This window comes from Odocoileus virginianus, chromosome 21 (assembly GCF_023699985.2).
Source record: "Odocoileus virginianus isolate 20LAN1187 ecotype Illinois chromosome 21, Ovbor_1.2, whole genome shotgun sequence".
Lineage (NCBI taxonomy): Eukaryota > Metazoa > Chordata > Mammalia > Artiodactyla > Cervidae > Odocoileus > Odocoileus virginianus.
The window spans coordinates 8,409,077-8,427,979 of NC_069694.1; the positions used below are offsets into that span (position 1 = coordinate 8,409,077).

The window sequence follows — 18,903 nt, forward strand, 5'->3', positions numbered from 1 at the left end:
GGATGCAAGAGCTTTGAAAAATAGTGTTCAGTTTGGTTCAGTCACTTAGTCATGTCCGACTCTTTGCAACCCCATGGACTGAGGCACACCAGCCTTCCCTGTCCATCACCAACTCCTGGAGCCTGCTCAAACTCACGTCCATCAAGTTGGTGATACCATCCAACCATCTCATCCTCTGTCATCCCCTTCTCTTGCCTTCAATTTTGTCCAGCATCAAGATCTTTTTCAGTGAGTCAGTCCTTCACATCAGGTGCCCAAAGTATTGGGGCTTCAGCTTCAGCATCAGTCCTTCCAATGAATATTCAGGACTGATTTCCTTTAGAACTGACTGGTTTGAGCTCCTTGCAGTCCAAGGGACTCTCAAGAGTCTTCAACACCACAGTTCAAAAGCATCAATTCTTTAGTGCTCATCTTTCTTTATGGTCCAACTCTCACATCCATACATGACTACTGGAAAACCATAGCTTTGACTAGAGGGACCTTTGCTGACAAAGTAAAGTCTCTGCTTTTTAATATGCTGTCTAGGTTGGTCATAGCTTTTCTTCCAAGGAGCAAGCATCTTTTCATTTCATGGCTGCAGTCACCATCTGCAGTGATTTTGGAACCCAAGAAAATAAAGTCTGTCACTGTTTCCATGTTTCCCCATCTAATTGCCATGAAGTGATGGGACTAGATGCCATGATCTTCACTTTTTGAATGTTGAGTTTTAAGCCAGCTTTTTTGCTCTCTTTCACTTTCATCAAGAATTCCTCAGTTCCTCTTCTCTTTGTGCCTTAAGAGTGTTGTCATCTGCATATCTGAGGTTATTGATATTTCTCCCGGCAATCTTGATTCCAGCTTGTGCTTTATCCAGCCTGGTATTTTGCATGATGTACTCTGCATGTAAGTTAAATAAGCAAATAATGTTAGGACCTTTCTTTATTGATGTGTGTTATAGTCACAGACAACTGTCTTATTTACGGATATATCTTTGATATTGGAAATTCTCAAATATGCCCTTACCACAAGCACTAATTTCAAAGTTTTTAGCTGAAGATCAAAATTGGGATCTATCCTTTCCTTCTTGGCTTCCCTCTTCCTGTCTCAAGTTTCAATATTTAATTGTGATCATGCCTTTCTTGGCTCACATCTCCTTGAAGATCAAAACCCAGAGTCTCACTGACAATTTTAGGCCTACCTAACTGCTAGCCAGATAGAGGGGCTTTTATATACCTCAGTATGATCCTAAGAATCTAAGTCACAGGAAGAGTAGAGGGAAATGTGGAACAGTCTTGAAGCTCTGAGTGAATGGAAGAGGAATTCACAAGGGTTATAGCAAAATGTAAAGGCCGAATGTTCTCCATACCTCAGTTTTACTGATTTCAAGGGTCTGTTTATCTATGTAAGTTCAAAATGCAATACCAAACTATTTCTTTTAATCCACTGGAGAGTAAAGGAAATGTTAATCCCTTGATTAGCCTGAAAGTTAAGTTGAAAACAATATGAAAATATATTTTTTGGCAGATGAAACCTACTAAGAATCTGTTGAGGTTTGTGAGGAGCCAATAACTAGTACGATTCTTTCTTGTGCATGCTCTGAACCGAGACGTCAAACAAGAGGTTGAGGCAAGTAGAGAACCAAACCATCACCTTTATTATTGATAATGTTAAATTTAAGAGCATGGCTAATCACTGTAAGTGGGCTTCCTAATTCTTTCTAACAGTTAAAAGCATGCTTCATCTCTACATGCCACTGGGCTTCCCCCACTGCTGGCTTATTCTGTGTCTGAGAGCAATAATGACTTGTTCTCTCTAGAAGTGGGCTTCTTCCCAAGAGAAAGGGAAGAGGAAGGAATTCAAGAATGCATGCTCAGCCCTCAAATTCACCCTGAGGATGAATAAAGGATGGAAAGCAGAGAAAATTCAAGAATGTAATGGCAGTGGAAGTCCTTCCACATGGGTGGAAAGATCAACTCCAGGAAAGAAGCATTCCTCTATAATAGATCAACCATCTTTTTCAGCCTGAAAGTAAATTTCTGTAAGAGGCATTAACTCTGAAATCCAAAATATCACACAACCGTACTTCTTAAAGATGATGATTTGGATGAAATATCCATATTTTAAGAATACTTGTATATTGCAAAATGTGTGGTTGCCACATGTTTTAAGTCTCTTCTTACAGGGCTTTCTCCTCTAGGTTGTCTACCCTGCTGATTATAAAATCATCCATCATCTCGAATCTAGTAAGACAAGGATTGAAGAGCATTTGGAAATAGAGGGATTGAAGTGATGGCTGGTTTCCAGATCACAGAGTCGAGGCTATGAAACATTTTGCAAGATGGCACTTTTATTTTTTTCCCCTCCCTCAGCCTGGATTACTTCGTACTGTTCCTGATTCTCCTGGCAGGAGTCCTGCTGAATTCAGGAAAACCATATGAAATCCATCCCGGGCATTGCCAAAATAAATTGTTAATCATATCAGATGTAGCACCAAAAAGTGTTCCATCGTAGGCAATTTTCTGTTCTGTAACTGTTCCCCTTGGCTTCATTCAGGATCTGCCAAGAGGAAAGGAAGCCCATATTGAACATGCCACATCTGGTTATCTGCCAGAGGAGAAAGAACAGTGGGGGATGCTCATGGGGTCAGAGCAAGGGTACTCCTAATACAAACGGGAGATGTTCATTACAGCCCAATTTCAAATATCCCTCTGGGGATATAAAGAGTTTGGAATCCTCTACTCTATCCATTATAGCTTGAGAGTATGAGAATCTCATGAAAGTTCAGTTTTCACAGAGTGGGGATGACCCTCAGCATCTGTGCCTGCATGTTTCAAAAATGGCTTCTTTAAATACAAAAGTTATTGAAAATTACTGCAATTGCTCCTGCTATCTGGTTTGATTAAATGGAAACAGGCTCACCTGAGCACTTAGTTATCTGGACTATCATCTGTTTCTCCATTATGGGGTAAAGAAAGAAGTAAATGATAACCAGAATTTTTTTTTTTAAATAGAGCAAAAGCAGAATAGATAAGCAGCATCTAAAATCTGTCCTAGGGAAGACCACATTGACACATCTAACCTCGTGATAATAGACCCTTGGAAAACAGATTGAATACTTTAAAATTGAATCTGCACCCCTTCTGCATTTATAGTTATGCTAGAGTTGTTGCAATGAGCAAGTAGAAAGGTTATGCAACTCTTGAATATTAATCATGGCATAGGACTTCTGTGTTTATCTAGGTGAGAAAAGGAAGTGCTGGAGTTAAAACAAGAAAAGAATTTTGTCCAGGCCTCAGGTTCTCAACTAAACAACTCAGTATCCCTCTTTAGGCCTTCATTTTACTGAAGTTCAGCTGCTTCAGAAAGTAAAACATGAAGGTTGTTACACTGTCCTTCTAAAAACTTGTCTGTTCTAGGGACTCCCATCATGCCTACTTTAGATATAAATTTTGATTTCAGCTTTAATAAAGTAGGTTCTCTTCACCAAGATTCATTTTTCCATGACTCATTTAAACAGTGATTTATACACGCTGATTTGTTCCAATTTAGGCATCTCCCTACTTTTCTGAGTTTGGAGAGGTTTTTTACCTGAACAGGGATCATGAGTCCAAGTCTAAAGTAGAACTGTCACAGCAGAAAATTGCTGACATTCCTAAAGTCAATCTAAACATGTTGTCAGACACAAGGGTTGGATTTTTAACACCTGGAGATGGTTAACTGGTGAGGGAGGAGGAACGTATTTAACAGAGTCAAAGGGAAAATACATCCCAGCAAAGCAGAGTGGGTACCATTTTGCCATATTTTCAACATTAAACTTCCAAATTTGAAGTTTCAATCTACCAGCTCAGAGTCTAGCAATGATTTTCCTCTGTGTGTGTCTCTGTGTGTGTGTGTGTGTGTGTGTGTGTGTGTGGTGGGAGGATGTGCAGGCAGAAGGTGGACATTTTTATGAAAAAATTCAGTTCAGTTCAGTTCAGTCACTCAGTCATGTCTGACTCTTTGTGATCCCATGGACTGCAGCACACCAGGCTTCCCTGTCCATCACCAACTCCTGGAGTTTACTCAAACCCATGTCCATTGCATTGGTGTGCCATCCAACCATCTCATCCTCTGTCATCCCCTTTTCCTGCTGTTTTCAATCTTTCCCAGCATCAGGGTCTTTTCCAATGAATAAGTTCTTTGCATCAGGTGGCCAAAGTATTACAGTTTCAGCATCAGTCCTTTCAGTGAATATTTAAGACTGATTTCCTTTAGGATTGACAGGTTGGATCTCCTTGCAGTCCAAGGGACTCTCAACTGTGGTCTTCTCCAACACCACAGTTCAAAAGCATCAATCCTTCAGTACTCAGCTTTCTTTATAGTCCAACTCTAACATCCATACATAACTACAGGAAAAATCATAGCTTTGACTAGACAGACCTTTGTTGGCAAAGTAATGTCTCTACTTTTTAATATGCTGTCTAGCTTGGTCATAGCTTTCCTTCCAAGAAGCAAGTGTCTTTTAATTTCATGGCTGCAGTCACCATCTGCAGTGATTTTGGAGCCCAAGAAAATAGTCTGTCACTGTTTCCACTGTTACCCCATCTATTTGCCATGAAGTGATGGGACCAGATGCCATGATCTTAGTTTTCTGAATGTTGAGTTTTAACCCAACTTTTTCACTCTCCTCTTTCACTTTCATCGAGAGGCTATTTAGTTCTTCTTTGCTTTCTGCCATAGGGTGCTGTCATCTGCATCTGAGGTTATTGATATTTCTCCCAGCAATCTTGATTCCAGCTTGTGCTTCATCCAGCCCAGCATTTTGCATGATGTACACTGCATACAAGTTAAATAAGCAGGGTGACAAAATACAGCCTTGACATACTCCTTTCCTGATTTGGAACCAGTCTGTTGTTTCATGTCCAGTTCTAACTGTTGCTTCTTGACCAGATACAGATTTCTCAGGAGGCAGGTAAAGTAGTCTGGTATTCCCATCACTTTAAGAATTTTCCACGGTTTGTTGTGATCCACATAGTCAAAGGCTTTGGTGTTAGTCAATAAAGCAGAAGTCGATATTTTTCTGGAACTCTCTTGCTTTTTTGATGATCCTGTGGATGTTGGCAATTTGATCTCTGGATCCTATGCCTTTTCTAAATCCAGCTTGAACAGTTCACAGTTCCTGAACTGTTGAAGCCTGGATTGGAGAATTTTGAACTTTACTTTGTTAGTGTGTTGCGAGGTAGTTTGAACATTCTTTGGCATTGCTTTTCTTTGGAATTGGAATGAAAACTGATCTTTTCCAGTCCTGTGGCCACTGCTGAGTTTTCCAAATTTGCTGGCATATTGAGTGCAGCACTTTCACAGCATCATCTTTTAGGATTTAAAATAGCTCAACTGGAATTCCATCAGCTCCACTAGCTTTGTTCTTAGTGATGCTTCCTATGGCCCACTTGACTTAACATTCCAGGATGTCTGGCTCTAGGTGAGTGATTACATTACACCATCGTGATTATCTGGGTCATGAAGATCTTTTTTTTTTTTTAATAGTTTTTCTGTGTATTCTTGCCATCTTTTCTTAATATTTTCTGCTTCTGTTAGGTCCATACCATTTCTGTCTTTTAAAGAACAAAAATAAAGGCAACTAAGAGACGACATGTTTGGTTTTTTATTATTACTGTGTGCTGAACCATTCTCAACAATGTTAGAGATAAAACTCCTTTCCTCAAAAAAAAATTTATTAGTCTAAATTCTAAACATGTGCTATTGTTACTGCTGAGTTTAATAATACATAGATAGGCCTCAAATTGGAACACTATGTTACTTCTCCTTTAAAAAATAAAATTGTATGGGACTTCTCAGGTGGTGCAGTGGTAAGGAATCTGTCTGCCAATGCAAGAGAATCAAGAGATACTGGTTCAACCGCTGGGTCCGCAAGATCCCCTAGAGCAGGAAATAGTCTGCTCCAGTGTTCCTGCCTGGAGAATCCCACGGACAGAGGAGAGGCTGGTGAGCTACAGGATACGGGCTCGCGAAGAGTCAGACATGACTGAGCCGCGGAGCACTGAAGGCAGTGCAGAGACGGAAACACTGTATTCTACCGGAAGTGAAGTTGGAGAACTTCCGGAGATACATCTATCCGCGCACTGGACACAGCTTGCAGACAGCATTCGTTTCAGTGTAAGCTTATGCCTCAGAGTTACTGCCACTCCCTTTGGATATAGTTCTTTCTCTAGTACCTGTGATAACAAAGTTCCTCAGAAGAAAAAGTTCACTGTGTTTTCTTCTGGCCATTATTGTCATTCCTTTCATTTCATGATTATTCCTGTAAAGAATTTTCTCGTTTGGGGAAGAAGTGTCCTGAAAGATGACCTACTCTGAGCATCAAATATACCAAGTACACCACTTGGTTCTAAACCAAATACACAGAGTGTTTCTACTCTGAAAAAGTACAAAAAGTGATCAAGGGAAAACAATGATTTATTTGTGGATGGATACATATTGATAAATGAACAAATCTTGTTTGCTATACAAAGATTTGGTGTAGGGTCTTTTTTTAATGCCTATAATAAAATAGCAAAATGCAAACAAATCATTTAAACATTAGCAGAACTAGTGAGGATCCCTTAGTAAAATTACTTCACAAGTGCTAGTCTCAGTTCTTTAAAGGTAAAAATTATTTGACTTGTCATGGAACCCATACCACCTCAGGAAAGACAATTTCTTGGCAGAACACACACAAAGGTTTCAAGGAAGAGTTAACTGTGTACTAGAGCTGTCTTAGGTAATGAAGTATTTGGCCATTGACTTTCCAAGTAGAGCAGATTTTAGTGCATCAAATGTTCCAGTATTTTAATCAAGAGCAAATCATTCCCCATACTTAGTTGAGACAAGTTCCATGCCACTGGGTAAGGATGGGTCAGGAGTGAGGAGAGTAGCTGAGACATTTTTATTTACTTGAAAGAATCATTTCATGTGGCATCCCTGTGTTCATGAGGCATGTAGCATAGTAATCCAGAGCACGGCTCTGAAGTCAGCTTCTGCATCAAAGCCTGGTTACGGCCACACAGCTTAGTTTCCTCATCTGTCAAAGAGGGATGATAATAATAGGACCAACCTTATAATAATGTTGTTGTGAAGATGATTGAATTATGCTGTTGTTCTCACTCAACAGTTATGTACAGATGTGAGATCTGGGCCGTAAAGAAGGTTGAGTGCCAAAGGCTTGATGCTTTTGAATTGTGGTGCTGGAGAAGACTCTTGAGAGTCCCTTGGACTGCAAGGAGATCAAACTGGTCAATTCTAGAGGAAATCAATCCTGAATATTCATTGGAAGGACTGAGGCTGAAGCTGAATCTCCAATAATTTGGCCACCTGATGAGAGGAGCAAACTCATTGGGAAAGACTCTGCAACTGGGAAAGATTGAGGGCAGGAGAAGGGGGTGACAGAGGATGAGATGGTTGGATGGCATCACTAACTCAATGGACATGAGTTTGAGCAAACTCCAGGAGATATGGAGGGACAGGGAAGCCTGGTGTGCTGCAGTCCATGGGTCGCAAAGAGTCAGACGTGACTGAACAATGACAACAAGCACTCAGTACCCCTCATTCCCATTACTAGAAGCCTTAAGATGGAGTTGAATCCTGACTCTGGACATGGAGTTACATTACTTTACATCTTAACTCACCACATTGCACACACATTTGAAAGTAAAATGGGAGATTCTGTTCTGTTCCAGCTGTGTGGTAACTTTAGAAACTAGGAAGTGGCCACTGCACTCTTCTCCTGTAACCCCGCCTCCACTTGCCCCCCACCTTGAGACTAAGGGAGAAAGCTGACACTCGAAAATAAATGATTAATATGTTTTTATCCAAGACCCAGTTCCAAGTACTTGGTAGTTATTATATTAGTTTCTGAGGGATGCCATAAAAATTACCACACACTAAGTGGCTTAAAACAATAAAAATGCTTTAGCTTGCAGGTCAGGAGGCTAGAAGTCTGAAACTGAGGTTTCTGTTGGGTCTTATACCCTCCAGGAAAGAAGGTTCTACAGGAAAGTCCCTCCTTGTTTCTTTCAGTTTGGGGTGACTCCCAGCAATACTTGGAGCTCTTTCTTTGGCTTGTGGTTGCCTTACTCCAGTCTCTCCCTGTGTCATCACATGACCTCCTTCGCTGGGTGTGTGTCTGTGTCTTGACACGGCCAGTCACTGGATTTAGGGTCGATCTGGACCCATATGACCTCATCTTAATGAATTGCATATGCAAAGACCCTGCTTCTAGACAAGTTCACGTGGCGAGCTTCATGTCCGATAATGTGGACACGAATTTCGGGAGACACTATCCAACCCAGCATAGCTATTTATGGTCACACTTTCCCAACTGTAGCTTCAGGTCATCACTATCTTTTATGTACTAGTCTTCTGACTTTGGCAACCTCTCTGTTCCTCTCACTGTTAACTGTACCTTGAAGCAGAGCTACCTCACAAGGGAATGCTTTAGAAGCCCATTCCTGCACTGTTTTGCCTCTTCTTTGCCAAAGCAAAGCAGGAGTGAATAAATCTTCGCCTTGGAGCTGTGCTTTGCCATTTGGAACACTCTCCATTGGAAAAGGTAATATTTTCTCTTAGAAAATACATTTCAAGTTGCAAACAGTCAATTTAGAAGCTATTTTTAGAAATGCTGTCAGCTCCGCGTCAGGGGCTGCCTGTATTGTTAATGAGACATCACGCAGGGTTTTGGACTGTCATCAGAGCCACAGCAGGAACCAGCTTCAGTGTTATCGCTTCAGATAACACTGTCTTTGATTTTTAAGAAATGAGTATCCTCATCAAATAAAAAAATTTTATTCTGGGGAGACTCATAAAAATCAGTTCATTAGACAAGATTCTAACCTGCATACTAAGCATTCAAATATGATACTGTTTAGTACGGGTTCTTCTAAAATCAGAGCCTGGGAGGTCTTACATCCAGGTGATTAATTTGGGAGATGATCCTGGGAAATAGGAGTGTGGGAACAAGGAGGGCAAGAGATAGGCAAAAGGAAAAGACAAAATGAAGTGCGTGGTCAAGGTCACTCCTGTGTGCGAGACAAGCTTGGTTGCCCAGGACTCTGGAGAACTGTAGAGAACACGTGCCCAAAATCATCCTCTCAAAAGACCAGAGGCTGGAGTGCTTCCATAGGTCCTTCTCACCATCACACGAGTTCTGCCTCTGGTCATCCTTCACACTTCTGATCTGTACCTGCCTGGGAGAAGGTGCTGGCAGTGCATGATAAGGCTCCACTTCTATGTAACTGCACCACGGCTGAGGATTCCATCAGAAGGGGGCCGGGGAAGGTCGCACAGTGACCAGAAGCATCTGCTCTGTTGGAATTACTTGTTTTCATCAAGGATGCAGTCTTCACTCTGGTCATCGCCTAAAAGTTAGCCACTCTATGAATTAGAAATGGCATACAGCATTTTTCTTTTACAAGTAAAAGGCAATTAAAGTATTTTTAGGTAGTATGGCTTTAGCTCAGATGTGCTCAGCCGCAGTACAAGAAGATCCAAATTGGGATGGTGTGAAGAGAGGAACAGAGGCTGGTATGGCATTCTGTGCTGTGAGACAGCAACACTTTCAGCCTCAGGCAGATAGCTGGAATCCTTCTGCAGGCTGACTTCTTCTGTGAGAAGCCTCATCGGGGACTCCTGGCAGGCTGGCCTGAGGGGGTGGCTTCCACAGCACCAGTATAGCTTTCTGAATTTAGCCAAGGAGGTGCTCCACCATTGAATGGAGACTTCCCCAGTGAAACTGCTGGAATGTTCATGTTCTAGGTACCCAAAGAGAATAGCCCGAAGAGTCTGAGCTTTGAGGAGGGGCAGCAAGGTAAGCTGGGTCTCAGTAGCACAGCTCCAAGTGGTGGCCCCAACATTTGTCTTCATAGATACGAGATGCTTCTGTGCCTTTGTAGCTACTGTAACCACCTAATGGCATCTGAGCTAGCTGTAGCATCTCTGCTTTAATGGTGTGTCTATAAATTGTAGCTCCACATGGTTTTGAAATATTTTATGTGAATTTTTTTTGTTAGTTGAGAAATTCATTTCTCATTAATCCAAAAAGTTTAAACACTAAATTGCCAATGACAAAAAAAATAAAAATAAAATGAGCTGTTGAACTTATCAAATACAATTTCAACTACTGTATTTTTAAATAGTCTTTCGTAATGATTTAACATTTCTTCAACTACTTTCACAAAATTTCTAGTCAACAGTCACAGTCAAGTATTTGAAGATATCATTATTACAGATTATGGTCAGTAATTTCATGTAGCCATTTTAAGCATAAATCTCTGATCAAAATAAATATTCTGTTCACAAAAGCAAGTCTGAATTCTTCATCAAAATGTTTGAAATGCTATTATTTGGAAATTTTACATAAATTCTATATTCAATATATTCTCTCCTCAATGCATTTTATTTTCCATATAGTATAAACTCTCATAGAACATCTATGCCAGCATATTATACAAACATTATCATTTTCTATGTATACCATCACAGGGCTATCTATTATCTCACATAATAAGTTTGGAAGAAGTACAATTCCTGGTTTAATTTCATTAGATGCATAATGACATCATCAAGGGCCCACAGTTCTGTCTGGTCCCTGCCATCCTCTGTAGTTTAGCTTTTGTTCCATTATGTCCCTTCATGGTTGCAAGCTGGCTGTAGCAACCTTGAGCATTATATCCTTATGCAATAATATCAGAATGTTGAAAGGAGGAGTGTCCTTTCTTCAGGCCCATCCTCAGGGCAAGAAAAGCTCTCATAGAAATTTCCTTGCAAACTTTCCATCACATCTCAATGATCAGAATTTATTCATGCCACTTCCCAGAAAATGATTACCACATAAATCAGTTAGAATGTTCCATTGTAGACCTCAGAAGTTGATCCTGACTGATAAAGAAGGAGAGGAAGTTCTATAAAGGATATTGGTTTTAACTCACTAATAATCTTAGCACCATTAAAATGAGGACCAGCCGAAGCGCATCTTACAAAAAAAGGTGCTACAAGTAACCAGCATGTTCTGTGAAGTATCCTTGCAAAATCATGAAATTGAAACTGAATATTATCAAGCCCCTACATCCAACCACCAGTTTATTTATTATTTTTTTATTTGTTTTGATGTGCAATAATGTCTCAACTTTTATTGACTCCCTGCTCCCCAGGGGACCCTGCTTCTGCTGCCTCAGTGCCTCAGAACTTTGGCGTCTGAGGTCTCAGACACCACTTTGCCATCCACGAGCCGGAGGGTGGTGGTCTTATGGGTGGTTTGCCTGGAGTTGCTGCTGTCCAGAGCGTCGCCAAGGCTGAAATCCTCCCCATCTTCCAGCGGGCGGCGGTAGGTATTGATCCGGCCTCCAGCTTGGCCTTGACATTCAGCAGGGCCTCTACTCCGGGGTCTGGAGTCGCCCCTCTGCCCGGGTCTGAGCCAGCTCTGACTCCAGGTGCAGGAGGACTCCGTTGAGCTGCTCCATCTGCATGGCGTAGCGGGCCTCCACTTCCCTCAGGCTGTTCTCCAAGCTGGCCTTCAGGTTTCTCATGGAATCCAGGTTGATCTCCAGGGACTGGACGGTGCGCCTCAGCTCTGTGAGGGTCATCTCAGCAGCTCCTATCTCAGCGGTCTGCGAGGTGACCACTGTGGTGCTCGCCTCAATCTGCTGGGACCAGTACTTGTCCAGCTCCTCTCGGTTCTTCTGAGCCAGCTCGTCATACTGGGCCCGGATGTCTGCCGTGATCTTGCTGAGGTCCTGAGGTTTGGGGGCATCCAACTCCACAGTCAGCCCAGAGTTGGCAGTCTGGTTTTGTAGACCCTTTACTTCCTCCTCATGGTTCTTCTTCATGAAGAGCAGCTCCGCCTTGAGAGCCTCGATCTCAGTCTCCAGCTGCAGCCGGGTGACATTGGTGTCATCAATGACCTTGCGGAGCCCGTGTATGTCACTCTCCACAGACTGGCGCATGGCCAGCTCCGTCTCATACTTGACTCTGAAGTCATCAGCAGCAAGACGGGCACTGTCAATCTGCAGAATGATGCGGGCATTGTCCACAGAATTTGCAAAAATCTGAGCCCTCAGGTCCTCGATGATCTTCAGGTAATGCCCCCGGTCTCTGACCTGGGGTCCCTTCTTCTCCAGGTGTTCCCGGATTTTGCTCTCCAGTCTCCAGTTATCAGCCTCCAGGCTCCTCACCTTCTCCAGGTAGGAGGCCAGGCGGTCATTCAGGTCTTGCATGGTCTCCTTCTCTCCCTGGATGCCCCCTACACCCACCAGACCCCCGGCCATCCCGGTGCCTAGGTTCCCGGACCCCCAGCCGCCCCGGACGCTGGTGGAGTGGGACACGGAGATCTGGGAGCCTGAGCCCCCGGCGCCTGCATAGACGCTGGCTGCGCTGCTGACCGGTCGGACCCGGTGACCCGACGACTGCACGGAGCCCAGGGACCGGTAGTTGGAGAAGGTGGATTGGGCGTTGAAGCTCATGATGTTTGTTCAAGAGGAAGGAGCGAGGCCAGGACTCAGGTGCTGGACCGTCCAACCACCAGTTTAAAGGAAATATTGGAGGTAGAAGAACTAGCCAAACAGCACCACAAGGGGAAAATCAGCTGAATCTAGGATATAGGCCTTTTTTGGGGCAAATGATTCACTTTTCCCAACAAACCAATTGCATGGGGGGAATAAATGGAGGGAGGAAGACTGTTAGAATAAGAGACTTAAAAGACATGACAACGAAACTCAATAATGTGAACATTTTTGGATGCTGACTCAAGAAAGCTGACCATGAAATGACATATTTGAGACAATAAGGGAAATTCAAATAAACTGGATGTGAGATGATATAAAGGACATTAGACAGGCTTCCCTGGTAGCTCAGCTGGTAAAGAATCTGCCTGCAATGCAGGAGTCCCGGGTTCAGTCCCTGGGTCAGGAAGATCCCCTAAAGAAAGGAATGGCAACCCACTCCAGTATTCTTGCCCGGAGAATCCAGTGGACAGAGGAGCCTGGTGAGCTCCAGTCCATGGGGTTGCAAAGAGTCGGACATGACTGAGCAACTAACACTTTTGTCTAGCTTTTGATTTTTCTATAATACATTACAAAATGTTGAACAAATACTGGGCAGCTCATTGTATTTGGAGGAGGACCTGAGAGCTAGGGCTTTAAGCTTAGCCCTAACAACCTGTGCCCCAGACTACGCCCCAGAACTGGCATAATAGGAGACAGCCTCAGTCACTCCACCCTCACGGAGCACCAGAGGAAACTACTGCCTCCTCCGCACCAGCAACTGTCTTTAAAACTGGTACTTTTGACACTAAAAGACAGACATCTCAATTCCTCCTTGGAGTCAGCAAAAGACGGAAACATCACACATAGCCTGTTTCCTCTTATTGCTCACTTTTGAACTGAAGTTTTATACAAGCGCATCTGATGGGTGGAGTCTCTGCTGTGTCCTAGCTTTAAGGGAGTCTGAATTTAAGCCCTGACTGATACATGAGCAAGGCAGAATATATAATACCAACATGCAGGATATCCCAATCCTCCTCAAATATAGAAAGGCTATCCAAAAGATGATGGGCTCCCACGCCTAGTGCAGACGTCCACCATGTTCTATACAATAATCACCATAGACTAAGATTCATCTTCCAGGCTGGAGAGAGACTCAGTCAGTCATCCCTGGTTTCAGAGGGCTTCCCAGGTGGCACTAATGGTAAAGAGCCTGCGGCCAAAGCAGGAGACACAAGAGAAATGGGTTTAAGCCCTAGGTTGGGAAAATCCCCTGGAGGAGAAAATGGCAACCCATTTCAGCATTCTTGCCTAGAGAATCCCAGGGACAGAGGAGTCTGGCAAGCTACAGTCCATGGGGTCACAAAGAGTCAGACACGACTGCAGAGACTTAACAACAACACCACCTGACTAATACAGGGTTCTAATGGCAAGGAAGAAAAAGGTTGGGATAGGGAGAGCCATGCAGGGGGTGGTTACTGGGACAGTAACCCATAGTGATTGCGACAGGTGTTAAAGAATCAGGGTGACAGTACCTTTGAAAGTGACCTGATCTGAAAATCGGATTTATATGCTATCTGTATAGTCTTGGGGGCTTCCCTGGTGACTCACTGGTAAAGAATCTGTCTACAATGCAGGAGCCTCAGGAGATGCAGGTTTGATCCCTGGGTCGGGAAAATCCCCTGGAGGAGGGCATGGCAACCCACTCCAGTATTCTTGCCTGGAGAATTCCATGGACAGAGGAGCCTGGCAGGCTACAGTCCATGGGGTCGCAAAGAATCGGACACAACTGAGTGATTTAGCACAAAGGCACATGCATAGTCTTGGATTAGTTGCGTGCCCATTCTGCCTTTGAATCAAATGAGCAAGTTCACTTAGCTCAGTGGTAAACCCCTCTCCTCTCCACCTCCCACCCTCCCTTCCTCCTTCTCTCCATCTCTGAGGAATCCTAGGGAGCACTACACACTTTAAAAAATTACTTGACTGATTGTTCAGTGTTTCCCCCTTCCCCTAACTCTAGTATTTTATTATTCAGTGACTCCTCTTTGGACCAATTTCTATTTCATACTTTGCTTTACATTAATAGAGCAAAGTTTTCTATGAAAAGAGTCAAATAGACTAGGCCATAGCAGTTCGGTTGCATTCTGTGCTAACACTACCTCGATGAATCATTTGTCTGTCCCTCAGTGTTTCAGGCAGTCAGACACTCAGGTGCTGAGATTTGCTAGGATGTAGATTGAATACTTGCCCTGTTCATGCTCTCATATTATAAACTGCCTAGGGAAGAGGCTCTGTCTAATTCCTCTTCATGTCTGCCAATCTCCCACAATGCCCTACACAGAGAAGGTGCCCAGGAACTGTTGGTAGATGATTTGATGATATACAAACACAGTTTTAATGTTCTAAGCACTTTACATCTTATGAATCACTAGTACAATGGAGAGTGACTAGGGAGTGGGTTCCTTTGGGCTTCAGGAGAGGGAGGGGCCCCTTTAAAAGGCGATGAACACACAGAAGACACTCAGAGGTGGCAAGTAAAACTACATCTCTTACCATCTTCTCCACCTCCTGCTCTATCCCTTGGATTACTGGTTTTAAAACGCTTCCATTTATTTTTCAGGATCCTTTATCCTTCCACCCTGCTCATCTTCCATGAGCAGCCCAGCATGTGTCCTAGCTAGAATCAGGGCAAAAATACATGGATGAAATTCAAGACCAGTGCTGATATGACTGGCATTTTTTCTTACAAGAATCAGACCTACCAGAAGACATTATGATGCCATGATATCTCTTTGATAATCTTGCTCATCATGGAGCAGAGAAAGAGGGAAGCAAAGGTTAAAAAAAACCACTTAACATTCTGCAGTGGGTGGTCCTTTCAAATACAATTAGATTCACACAGTATTCATTTCTTCTTCTATTTGCTAAAAGACTAATGTCCTCTAAGTTCATCATGTCTGTCCTCTGCCTTTCAAACCACATTGAGGATTTTATCAGGAAAGGAACTGATCCTCACTCCCTCCTATAAATTGTGTAATTGGAAAGCAATAAATTTAAAGATCTAAAAGAACCACTATAATGAAAGTGTGAAACAATAACTTACTCTAATTAATAACCATTTAGGTCTCCCATTTGGTGAAGTGCTTTGGAAATGTAATCACCTTTTAGTTTAAAGCATATTCATTTTGTGAGTAGAAAATTATTTCATTTGTGAGAATGAGAATTAAATATGGCTTTTAATCAGCCTGGAGCTATTTAGTGCTAGAGGGACTTTAAAAATATTAGCAGTACTATGAATTTGCTACAGTTGTTTAAAAATCTTATCTTACCACAGATGACAGTTTTTCCTTATTTCTAATCAAGAGAAAATTAAACTTAAAGGATAAAAATACAATACTATACAATTATATAGTATTAAAGCAATTAGTGTTAAAATTCTCAAATGTTAGCACTATTTTTGAAAGTCTTGTCTTTATTCATGACTTGATGTTTTATGATTTAACATTTTAGGTAACAAATTGCCGTATTTGGAACCAGCCATCCAGTTACTGAACTCCAACTACAGAAAATTTCTAAAGATATTGCTACCACTAATAATTTCACATTAATGGCACTAATTGTTCCGTATCTGTCCTACCAAGAACAAATGTCATTTTCTGAAAAATTTAGAGATTGTCTTTTTCCTAACTTCAGACTACCTTGTAGAAATCTTTGTTTTGCTTTTAATAAATGTGTGCTGTATCGGAGTTGGGAAGATATGGTGGTCTGCACAGTGGGACAATAATGTGTGTTCTTTGTAAGCTTTTACTGGATTCTCACTATTGGTGTGGTCCAACCAGAATAGTAGCCTTTTCCCCTCCAATAATTTATTACAAAAAATTTCAACATACAGAATAAGTTAAACAGTTCTATGGTAAATCACTCTATATCCCTCTCTAGACTCTATGATTAGTATTTTGCTATATTTGCAAAAAATAGTTATCACATAACTATTCATCTAGTCATCCCTCTATCCATCCATCAAGCTATTTTTTAAAATGAAAATCAGAGTAAGTTACGAGTAATACTATACTCTCTTATAAATACTTCACTGTGCCTATAATAGCTGGAGTTCTCCATTTTGTTATGGAATTTTTGAAAAATGTATGTACATCGAAATATATAAATCTTCAGTATTTCATTTGATAAGTTTTGACAAGTGCCTATCTGTGTATCTGAATAGTTATCAAAATATAGAACATTATCATCACTGCAGAAAATTCTCTCTGGTCCTGTTCTAGTCAATTCCCTGCTGCTACTTCCCCACTGTGGTTTAATCACTATTTGGATTTTTTTTCACCATGGAATAGCTTCCCCTGTTTTAGAACTTTGTATAAATGGAATCATCTATACATACTAAACGTATAAGGCTTCTGTTACCGAGCATAATTCTTTTGAGATTCACCCATTTCATAGCCTGTATAGTAGTTTGCTGCCTTTGTATTATGCTGTAGTATTTCTTCCTGTGAATGTATCAACTTCATCTCTTCTTCTGTTGGCGGGCATTTAGATTGTTTCCAGTTTGGAACTCTTGAATAAAGCTGCCTGTATAAATATTTGTTTTTCTTGTAGATGTATGCTTCCATTTCTTCTAGTCCCTTAGTGCCTCCAGAAAGGAACATAGCTTTGATTTTCAACACCTTAATTTTAAATTTGGGTGCTTTAAGCCACTAAATTCCAAGTGATCTCTTATATGTGTGTGTACTCAGGTGCTCAGTTGTGTCTCACTCTTTGCGACCCCATGGACTGTAGCCCACCAGGCTCCTCTGCCCCTGGGATTTTCCAGGCAAGAACACTGGAGAGGGTTGCCATTTCCTTCTCCAGGGGATCTTCCAGACCCGGGGATCGAACCTGTATCTCTTGCGACTCCAGCACTGGCGGGTGGATCCTTTACCAATGTGCCCCCTGGGAAGCATCATAGAAAACTAGTACAGACTTTGGTACTGGTAAGTGAGGGTACTGTTATCACAAATACCCTAAATTATAAACTGGCTTTGGAATTGGGTAATGGGCAGAGGCTGGAAGAACTTTTGAGGTGCAGGATTAGAAAACACAGGTTACTCTGAACAGATGGTTAGTAAAAATATGAGTGTTAAAGACTGCCACTCAGAGGGCTCAGAGGAAATGAAGACGATGGTAGAGAAAACAGGAATTGCCTTGAGAATGCCCAAATTGTTGTAAACAAATGATTAGCAGGAACAGTGGGCTTTAAAGGCACTACTGATGAATGCTCTGAAAGAATATATTATTGGGAACTAGAGAAAAGGAGGTCCTTATAATACAAGGCAGAAGTTCTGTCGACGTTCACCTGAAAAATGAAAATTGTAAATGATGAAATTGTATTATTTTACCAGAGAAGCTGTCCAAGCAGAGTGTAAATGTGAAACTTGGTTTCTTCTTGATGCTAGTAGAGAACTGTGAGAGGAAAGAGATAAACTGAAGTAAAAACTATTAAAAAGAAAATTAAAAGGAATCAGAACTTGGTGATTTGGTAAATTATCAGCTGATTCAAACTGCAAACAATGCTAGAAAATAAGAGATCCACTATCAAGAAGACATGCTCTAAAGATAAGAATGGGGTGGCAAAGCAAGTTTTGCAAATGCTCCATAAACATGTGAGTCATTACCTATGATAAATCTTCTCTTTTATATTCAATATATCTATAAATATTTCATTGGTTCTGTTTCTCTGGAGAACCCGGAATTATATATAGTCATAATGTATTATTTTTTTAATATATTACTGAATTAACTTTATAAACATTCTGTTCGAATGTTCATGAAGGATATTGGTCAATAATTTTATTTCTAATGTCTTTATCTGGCTTAGGTTTCAAGGTAGGCTAGCTTCATAAAACAAGTTTTGGGAAAGAGTTTATCTAAGATCAATTATTTATTTATTTATTATTTATTTCTTAAAAAATTGACCGAGTTCAGTAGCAAAATAATCTGACCCTGGAGTTTTCTTTGTGTAAAGATTTTAGAGAAAAATTCAGCTTTTCTAATGGAAATAGAGCTATTCAGATTTTCTATTTTCTCTTGTGTCAGTTTGGGAGAGTTGTATCTCAAGAAAAAAGTTTTTGTTCTAAATTATCTAATTTATTGTCAATTGTGTCTAAAGCATCTCTTTTATTCTATTCATGTCTACAAGCTGTCTACTGCTATTCCCCCTTTAGTTCCTGATATTCATAATTTGCATTCTTTTTCTTTTACTCTTGATCAGTTTACAATGGTTTTACTAATTGTAGAAGGTTGAGGAAATAAAAATGATGCATAAATCAGAGAGCTTAGGTTTACCTGTGGACTAAGAACTGACATGTATTATTTCCCAATTTCTACTAAAGGATCATATAATAAAACATTTATTGCATGTAAA

At 41.3% G+C, this 18,903-nt stretch overlaps 1 pseudogene; it reads right to left on the reverse strand.

The window, feature by feature from the left end:
• Positions 1–11,107: 11,107 nt before the first annotated feature.
• Positions 11,108–13,185, reverse strand: LOC110141054 (keratin, type I cytoskeletal 18 pseudogene; annotated as a pseudogene).
• Between the last annotated feature and the right edge of the window lie 5,718 nt (positions 13,186–18,903).